Raw genomic sequence first — 8,899 nt, forward strand, 5'->3', positions numbered from 1 at the left:
TTCACCGTGGTCTCGATCTCCTGACCTCATGATCCGCCCGCCTCGGCCTCCCAAAGTGCTGGGATTACAAGCGTGAGCCACCGCGCCCGGCCATACCTGGCTAATTTTTGTATTTTTAGTAGAGATGGGGTTTCACCATATTGGCCAGGCTGGTCTTGAACTCCTGGGCTCAAGCGATCCTCCTGCCTCAGCCTCCTAAAGAGTTGGGATTACGGGCCGGGCGCGGTGGCTCACGCCTGTAATCCCAGCACTTTGGGAGGCGGAGGCGGGCGGATCATGAGGTCAGGAGATCGAGACCATCCTGGCTAAAACGGTGAAACCCCGTCTCTACTAAAAATACAAAAAATTAGCCAGGCGTGGTGGCGGGCGGCTGTAGTCCCAGCTACTTGAGAGGCTGAGGCAGGAGAATGGCGTGAACCCGGGAGGCAGAGCTTGCAGTGAGCCGAGATTGCGCCACTGCACTCCAGCCTGGGCGACGGAGCGAGACTCCGTCTCAAAAAAAGAGTTGGGATTACAGGCGTAAGCCACAACACCCAGCGGACAAATTTTTGAATTCCCTCAGTGATTACTAACTGTAATCAGTTATTAAATTGTGTTGCCCTATGTGCATACTTGAATCTCAGGAAACAGTACAGCATAGAATTAAAGAGCTTGGATTCTGGAGGTCAAAAGTAACCTGGCCCTTGATGAGCTCATACACTAATTCCAAATCCTACACCATCAAATGAGCAGTCTCCAATCCAAGGGAGAAAATAGTTTCTGCAAACTTAGATCAGGCTTCAATTTGGGCCAGAGGTAATTCATAGAAATGAATTGCAATGTTGGGGTGGGGGGGAGGGGGGAGGGATAGCATTAGGAGAAATATCTAATGTAAATGATGAGTTAATGGGTGCAGCACACCAACATGGCACATGTATACGTATGTAACAAACCTGCACGTTGTGCACATGTACCCTAGAACTTTAAGTATAATAATAAAAAAAAAGTCTGGGCGCGGTCACTCATGCCTGTAATCCCAGCACTTTGGGAGGCCCAGGCGGGCAGATCACGAGGTCAGGAGATCGAGATCGTCCTGGCTAACATGGTGAAACCCCGTCTCTACTAAAAATACAAAAAATTAGCCGGGCGTGGTTGCAGGCGCCTGTAGTGCCAGCTACTTGGGAGGCTGAGCCAGGAGAATGGCCTGAACCCGGGAGTCGGAGCTTGCAGTGAGCGGAGATCGCGCCACTGCACTCCAGCCTGGGCGACAGAGCAAGCCTCTATCTCAAAAAATAAATAAATAAATAAATAAAAATAATAATAAAAAAGAAATGAATTACAATATTTATTCCTTACAATGACTCAATCTTCTCATTTGCTTCTCCCTTCAGTCTAAGGATGAGGCACTTTTTCTATCTAGAACTGTTTTCCCAGGGACTCTAGATAACACTCCCCCACCACCCCTGGAAGGCCCTTGGTCCCTCTTTTTTTTTTGGAGATGGGCCTCACTACGTTACCCAGGCTGGTCTTGAACTCCTGGGCTCAAGCACTCCTCCGCCTGCCTCAAGCTCCCCAAGTGCTAGGATCACAGGCATGAACCATTGTGCTGGTCCATCTTTTCTGTATCTTCGACATTTATCTACTAGCTTCCCTCCATATAAACTTTGTCAAGTCTCCTTTAAAATTCTTCTCTTAATCCTATCATTTTCTTGTGGCCTCAATCTTTTCTTCCATACCTCATCCCAGAGCATTTTCCACCTTTTTTCTCTTACTGAAGCGGACTCATAGCATTCAGCAGAAGAGCCCCTTTCTGGCCAGTGCACCTGCCGGACTGCAGAGGAAGCCAGAGAGCTTCAATTGAGCCCCTCAGCATGATCCTGTGGCCTCTCTCTCCACCCACTGTCTTTACAGCCTACTTCACACTTGGCTTTTCCCCAAACATTCCTCTAAAACTCCCCTTACACTAAGATTAACACTTACCATGCTAAATTGTTAAATCCAATGAATTATTTTTGATTCTTGACCTCCCAGGAACATCTGCACTAAACTATTATGACTCTTAAAATGCTCTTCTGGTTTCCAGGATACCATTTTCCAAATTCTATTTGTTCATTGATTGACTATGTACTAACATAAAGCACCTACAAATGGTGCCAAAGCATTGAGCTAGAATTTGGGGATACAGTCTCTTTGCAGAATTTTTTGTATTTTTTATAGAGATAGGGTCTCACTATATTGCCCAGGCTGGTCTCAAACTCCTGAACTCAGGCGATCCTCTGACCTTGGCCTCCCAAAGTGCTGAGATTACAGGCATGAACCACTGCACCTGGCTAATATTTTTTTTTTTTTTTGAGACAGAGTCTCGCTTTTTCACCCAGGCTGGAGTGCAGTGGCGCGATCTCGGCTCACTGCAAGCTCCGCCTCCTGGGTTCACGCCATTCTCCTGCCTCAGCCTCTCCGAGTAGCTGGGACTACAGGCGCCCAGCTAATTTTTTGTATTTTTAGTAGAGATGGGGTTTCACCGTGGTCTCGATCTCCTGACCTCGTGATCCGCCTGCCTCGGCCTCCCAAAGTGCTGGGATTACAAGCGTGAGCCACCGCGCCCGGCCTGGCTAATTTTTTTTGTATTTTTAGTAGAGATGGGGTTTTGCCATGTTGGCCAGGCTGGTCTTGAACTCCTGGCTGCCTGACTCAACCTGCCAAAATGCCAGGATTAGAGGCCTGAGCCACCTTGCCTTCCCTTTTTTTTTTTTTTTTTTTTTTGCGACAGAGTCTCACTCTGTCACCCAGGCTGGAGTGCAGTGGTGTGATCTCTGCTCACTGCAACCTCTGCCCCTCCAGGTTTAAGCAATTCTCTGCCTCACCCTCCAGAGTAGCTGGGATTACAGGCACGTGCCACCATGCCCGGCTAATTGTTTTGTATTTTCAGTAGATACGGGGTTTCACCATGTTACCCAGGCTGGTCTTGAACTCCTGACCTCGTGATCCACCCCCCTCGGCCTCCCAAAGTTCTGGGATTACAGGCGTGAGCCACCATGCCCGGCCTTTTTTTTTTTTTTTTTTTAATTCCATCTCTACACACACCCCTGCTGCCCTGCCGCCCCACCTTATGCCAATCTCAGCCACTTCAAAGTATCAAATACATGGGCACAAATGACTGCTGAATATAATTTAAATATTCGAGATACTTACTGTTTTCCTATTCTCCATCCAATAAACCACTGCTTTTGTTCAATCACTAGTCACCACATAAATTATGCAATGGTGTTGCTTAAGATCATACAGTTCAAATCACTGTCCTTCATGCTATACAAACTCCTTTATAATCTGCCCCCTTGGCCACCTTACTAGACTCATCTCTTGCTACTTCACCAATTCCCAACACGGTCAGCCACAGTGAGGCAGGGTATCTGTAGTACTAGCTAGCCAGTAGGCTTAGGCAGAAGAATCGCTTGAGGTCAGGAGTTGAGGCTGTAGTTGGCCATGACAGTGCCTGTCAATAGCCCCTGTACTCCAACCTGGGCAACACAGCAGGCCCATCTCTTTTTTTTTTTGAGACGGAGTCTCACTGTCATCCAGGCTAGAGCGTAGTGGCCCGATCTCAGCTCACTGCCACATCCACCTCCTCCTGGGTTCAAACAATTCTCCTGCCTCAGCCGCCCAACTAGCTGGGACTACAGGCACCCGCCACCATGCCTGGCTAATTTTTGTATTTTTAGTAGAGATGGGGTTTCGCCATGTTGGCCAGGCTGGTCTCAAACTCCTGACCTCAGGTGATCCACCCGCCTCGGTCTCCTAAGTGCTGGGATTACAGGCGTGAGCCACTCAGGCCATCCTCTGAGATCGCCCAGCCATAGCAGCTATCTGTATTAAAAAAAAAAAAAAAAAGCAATTATCCACAGTCCCACCCTACTCGGTGTACATACATCCATGCCTTTGAGAAATTTCTCTTTACCTGAGCTTCCCTCCTCACTTTTTAGTTTAACTTCTATTTGTCCCTCAAAATCAAGATGAGTTATCACTTCTGCCCAGGAGCCTCTCTCATTCCCTCCCATCCACCCAGGCCTTTCCCCTGAGTCCCAAAGTCCCTGTACATACCTCTTTCTTTTTGGGGGGGAGGGGGCAGACGGAGTCTCGCTCTGTCGCCCAGGCTGGAGTGCACTGGCGTGATCTCGGTGCACTGCAACTTCCGCCTCCTGGGTTCAAGCGATTATCCTGCCTCAGCCTCCCGAGTAGCTGGGACTACAGGCGCCTGCCATCACACCCAGCTAATTTTTGTATTTTTAGTAGAGACGAGGATTTCATTATGTTGGCCAGACTGGTCTTGAACTCCTGACCTCAGGTGATTCGCTTGCCTCGGCCTCCCAAAGTGCTGAGATTACAGGGGCGAGCCACTGCACCCGGCCTCCTCTATCTTAATTCTTAATACAGGCCAGCGCGCCTTGAAGTAAGCCCCACCACAATTCTGCAGTACCCAAAAGAGGGTTCAGCATGTTCCAGGGGCTTAATAAAGTTAATTGAATAAATAAATGAAGCAAGAACCCGAACTTCCCCGTCTCAAATGACCACTTGCAGAATAAACACAAAATGCCAGCTAAAGCTAAAAGCTCCGTACTTTCTCCTGCATTTCCAAAATTACAGTGCAGGCAGCAGCGATCCACACCAGTCCAAGACCTAAGAGGAACTACAAAGACCATGAGTATTTTTCAAAATGGGAGGAGGCAGTCGGACAACTGGACCTCCCACTCACTCGCCCCAACCTCCTCCTTCCCAGCCCTCCCTTGAAGAAAAACCAGACATTTAGGGGGAAAGAGGGAGAGAGAGAAAAAGATCCCTTGGGGGCAACGAGCCTTAAGTTGGTTAGGCCAAAGGAAAGCGACTGGCAACTCACCTGGGCTGCAGGCACGAAGCGGGGTGGCCTCAACTGCCCGGACTGTCGCACGATGTTGATGGGGTCGGGGAGAGGAGAGGGGGAAAAAACGGTTGTTCCCACCCAAGGCCGCGCCTCGGGGCCGCCCTAAGACAGCACCCCCTGTGGAGGCTACATTACCTGTATGTTACCTGTATATTACAAAACGGACCTTATGTGATTGTCCCTTTCAGGCTGCACAAAATGAAGTCGTGCAAGGAAACAATTCTCCGCGTTTCCTCGCCGCCAGTTTTTGTTGTAATGGCGGCCGCTAGGCGGCAGCGACAGGCGCCTTTATGGGAGACCCCCCGCGGGCGGCCTGCCCATTGGTCTGAACCTGTCACGTGACCACGCCCAGCCCCGGGCGGTGCAAAAAAGGTGTAGGAGCTGGGCAGCTCAGGCCTGTTAGGGCAGGCAGAGTGGGTTCGGGTGATTGCCATGCAGAGAGCTGGGGGTTTAGGAGTAGGAGCGCTACCCTCAAGGCGTTTGCTGTTAACACGACGTTTTCACTAATCAGTTAGCCTAGTAGAGGTTCTTGAGTTTTGGCTTCTGATGTTTTCGTGCCTTTTTTTCAGTGTTCTCCACAGTTTCTGTCTCTTGCACGTAGTGAGTGCTTGATCAATATTAGGTAGCAGCTGAGGCTAGAGACTTGCTCTCTTTGGGTTTAAAGTGGCAATTTAAGAGCTGTTTCGCAACAGCTGCGTGCTGATGAGTGTGTGATTTAGGATTTTAAGTCTTCGCAACTACCTCTTGATGGTTTGCAGATACTTTAGAGGTGCTAACATGTATCAGAAGAATATATTTAGTACAGTAGTTTCCCTTAGGATCAAATAGCAAACAACGCTTCTGAATTCCTAATACTCATTCCCAGTGGATGGATGGGAAGGGGAGGGCAAAAACAGCTGACGAGCTGCTCGCAAATCCGGCCAAAAAACCAGCGATCTCCGGTTTCCTGAAGCGGAAGTCTGGGGGCCATTAACAGCTTGACACGTCTTAATTCAATCACTTTGATGTGGCAGGAAAGAACCAAGTGTTCACAAGAAAGCAACACACTTGATCTACTTACTAGACGTCACATAAATACCTGGATTGGCAAGCACTTTTTGTTTAGATTTAATTTTCGTGTTCTTGTTGTTTAAAATAGTATTAATGGTGTGGCTGCAGGCGCCTGCAATGCCCGTTACTAGGGAGGTTAAAGCGGAAGGCTCACTTAATCCCAAGGTTTTTTTGTTTTTTGTTTTTTTTTGAGACGGAGTCTCGCTCTGTCGCCCAGGCTGGAGTGCAGTGGCGCAATCTCGGCTCACTGCAAGCTCCACCTCCCGGGTTCACGCCATTCTCCTGCCTCAGCCTCTCCGAGTAGCTGGAACTACAGGCGCCCGCCACCACGCCCGGCTAATTTTTTTTTGTATTTTTAGTAGAGACGGAGTTTCACCGTGGTCTTGATCTCCTGACTTCGTGATCCACCCGCGTCGGCCTCCCAAAGTGCTGGGATTACAAGCGTGAGCCACCGCGCCCGGCCTAATCCCAAGGTTTCAAGGCCAGCCAGGGCAACAAAGTGAAACACTAATAGATTAGACAGAGATTAGATATAATCTTATTGTTCAGGAAAAGAGTAGATGGGTACAGACTTAGGGTGTGACTCTCCCATCATGAAAAATCTAAAGGAAGTCAAGGGAAATGAAAGAGAGGAATGACTCAGTACAAATTTTGCCCCAACTATCAACTTTTTGACCCTCCTCCTGAGAATTAGTGGCAGGGAGACATGTACACTCTAGGTAAAGAAGACTGAGTGATTTTTTTGAGATTGAAATGTCTTGCTATGTGGCCCAGGGTGGAATGAAGCAATGCAATCATAACTCAAGGTAGTCTCAAACTCCCGAGCTCAAGCATCCTCCTACCTCAGCCTCTCCAGGGACTGTAGGCGCAGACCACCACACTGCCTTCTGAATGATCTTTTAAAAAGCTTCATCTCAGGCTGGGTGCGGTGGTTCATGCCTGTAATCCCAGCACTTTGGGAGGCTGGCGGGGGGTGGGAAGGGGTGGATCACTAGGTCAGGAATTCGAGACCAGCCTGACCAACATGGTGAAGCCCTGTCTCTACTAAAAATACAAAAATTAGCCGGGCATGGTGGCACGGGTCTGTAATCCCAGCTACTCAGGAGTCTGAGGCAGGAGAATCGCTTGAATCTGGCAGGTGGAGGTTGCAGTGAGCCGAGATCGTGCCACTGCACTGCAGCCTGGGCAACAGGGCGAGACTATCTCAAACAAACAAAAAGCTAAATCTCATCATGTTACCACCCTTAAAACCTTTCAATTACTTTCCATTATTTTTAGGATAAAAAGCAAACCCCTTAAGATGAGCTACAAAGTCCTACATGCCTTCAGCTCCAACTATACCTTCAGTAGTGCCCCCATCTCCAGCCAGTGACCTTTCAGCTCTGTAGACAGGACCCTATCCTTTGTCTCTGGGCTTCTACAATTGGCTCTTTCATCCTTCCTCTGATCCCACACTGATTCCTCAACTCTCAGGCTGAAGTCATTTCCTCAAGAGGGCCTCCACTGGATTAGGTCTTCCTGTTAAACACTATTATTACAACCTAATTAAATAGCACTAATTACAACTGTATAGCCAGTGGTATATTTAACGTCTATTTCCTACACTAGACAGTATGTACCATAAATGCAAAGTATCAAAAACTTTTGAAGTATATTATCATTGAGTAAATTACCCTTCGATCCTGCCTTTTTTTTTTTGAGACAGGGTCTTGCTCTGTCACCCAGGCTGGAGGGCAGTGACATGATCATGGCTCACTGCAAACTCCACCTCCTGGGTTCAAGCTATTCTCCTGCCTCAGCCTCCCAAATAGCTGGGACCACAGGCATGTGCAACCACGCCCAGCTAAATTTTTTTGTATTTTTAGTAGAGACGGGTTTTTGTTTTTTTGTTTTTTTTGAGATGTAGTCTCGCTCTGTCGCCCAGGCTGGAGTGCAGTGGCGCAATCTCGGCTCACTGCAAGCTCCGCCTCCCGGAGTTCACGCCATTCTCCTGCCTCAGCCTCTCCGAGTAGCTGGGATTACAAGCGTGAGCCACTGCGCCCAGCCGAGACAGGGTTTTATCATGTTGGTTAGGCTGGTCTTGAACTCTTGACCTCAAATGATTCACCTGCTTTGGCCTCCCAAAATGCTGGGATTACAGACATGAGCCACTGCACCAGGCCCTGCCTGGGTTTTAATGACTCTGGCAAATTAGATTTGAATTAAGGGGGTGGGAAAGTAACAAGACTAGATTTGAAGTTTCTTTTGTTTTCTGTTATTTGTGTTTTCTTTTTTTTAACTTGAAATGGCTGCAACAATGGAGAATATGGAGAATGGGTTTATTTGGGAGGTAGATCTCCCCACCAGGATTTGGTATTAGATTAGATGTAAAGATGGTTTGGGTTGCATTGAGCATTTGGAGAATGGCACCATTTACTGAAAGGGAATCAGTCTTAGAAGGCTGAAGATCATTAGTTCAGTTTTGAAAATTCTGTAAGATATCTAGGTGGAGATTTTGAATAAGAAGTTGATTAACCAGTTCAAAATACAGTCTAGGCTAAAGATGGGAAAGAAGGACAGGAAGGAGGTTAGGAGAGGGTGGAAATTTTTCTAAATAATTATTACAGAGAACAGAACAAGCTGATTGGAAAAGTGCATTTAGTAAGACATACTTGAGACAGTGAAGACACAGAAATTGGTGACTGTTTGTGGAGAAATGAGGTTGTAGCATTGAGATTTGCCAGGAGTGTATGACAGAAAAATGGTAGGGGAAAGTAGCTTCAAAAATATTGAAAAGAAAGTGGGCTGAGCGCAGTGGCTCATGACTGTAATCCCAGTACTTTGGGAGGCCGAGGTGGGCGGATCACCTGAGACCAGGAGTTGGAGACCAACCTGGCCAACATGGTGAAACCCTGTCTCTACTAAAAATACAGAAATGAGCCAGGTGTGGTGGCGGGTGCCTGTAATCACAGCTAC

General features: G+C 47.9%; 1 protein-coding gene across 13 annotated transcripts in view; it reads right to left on the bottom strand.

The window, feature by feature from the left end:
- Positions 1-5,137, bottom strand: part of BRDT (bromodomain testis associated) — a 70,448-nt gene extending 65,311 nt beyond the window's left edge. The window contains exons 1-5 of one of the 13 annotated variants that reach the window (XM_058439863.1): positions 5,030-5,095; positions 4,871-4,912; positions 4,595-4,663; positions 4,078-4,247; positions 3,748-3,843 (exon numbers count right to left, since the gene is read on the bottom strand). The gene's annotated coding sequence lies outside the window, so the exon portion shown is untranslated. Of the gene's footprint in view, positions 1-1,959; positions 2,007-3,747; positions 3,844-4,077; positions 4,248-4,594; positions 4,664-4,870; positions 4,914-5,029 lie in introns of those variants that run through there. The other 12 variants (XM_058439857.1, XM_058439864.1, XM_058439856.1 and 9 more) reach the window with 12 other exon arrangements.
- Positions 5,138-8,899: the final 3,762 nt, after the last annotated feature.

This window comes from Hylobates moloch, unplaced genomic scaffold, assembly GCF_009828535.3.
Source record: "Hylobates moloch isolate HMO894 unplaced genomic scaffold, HMol_V3 SCAFFOLD_5, whole genome shotgun sequence".
Lineage (NCBI taxonomy): Eukaryota > Metazoa > Chordata > Mammalia > Primates > Hylobatidae > Hylobates > Hylobates moloch.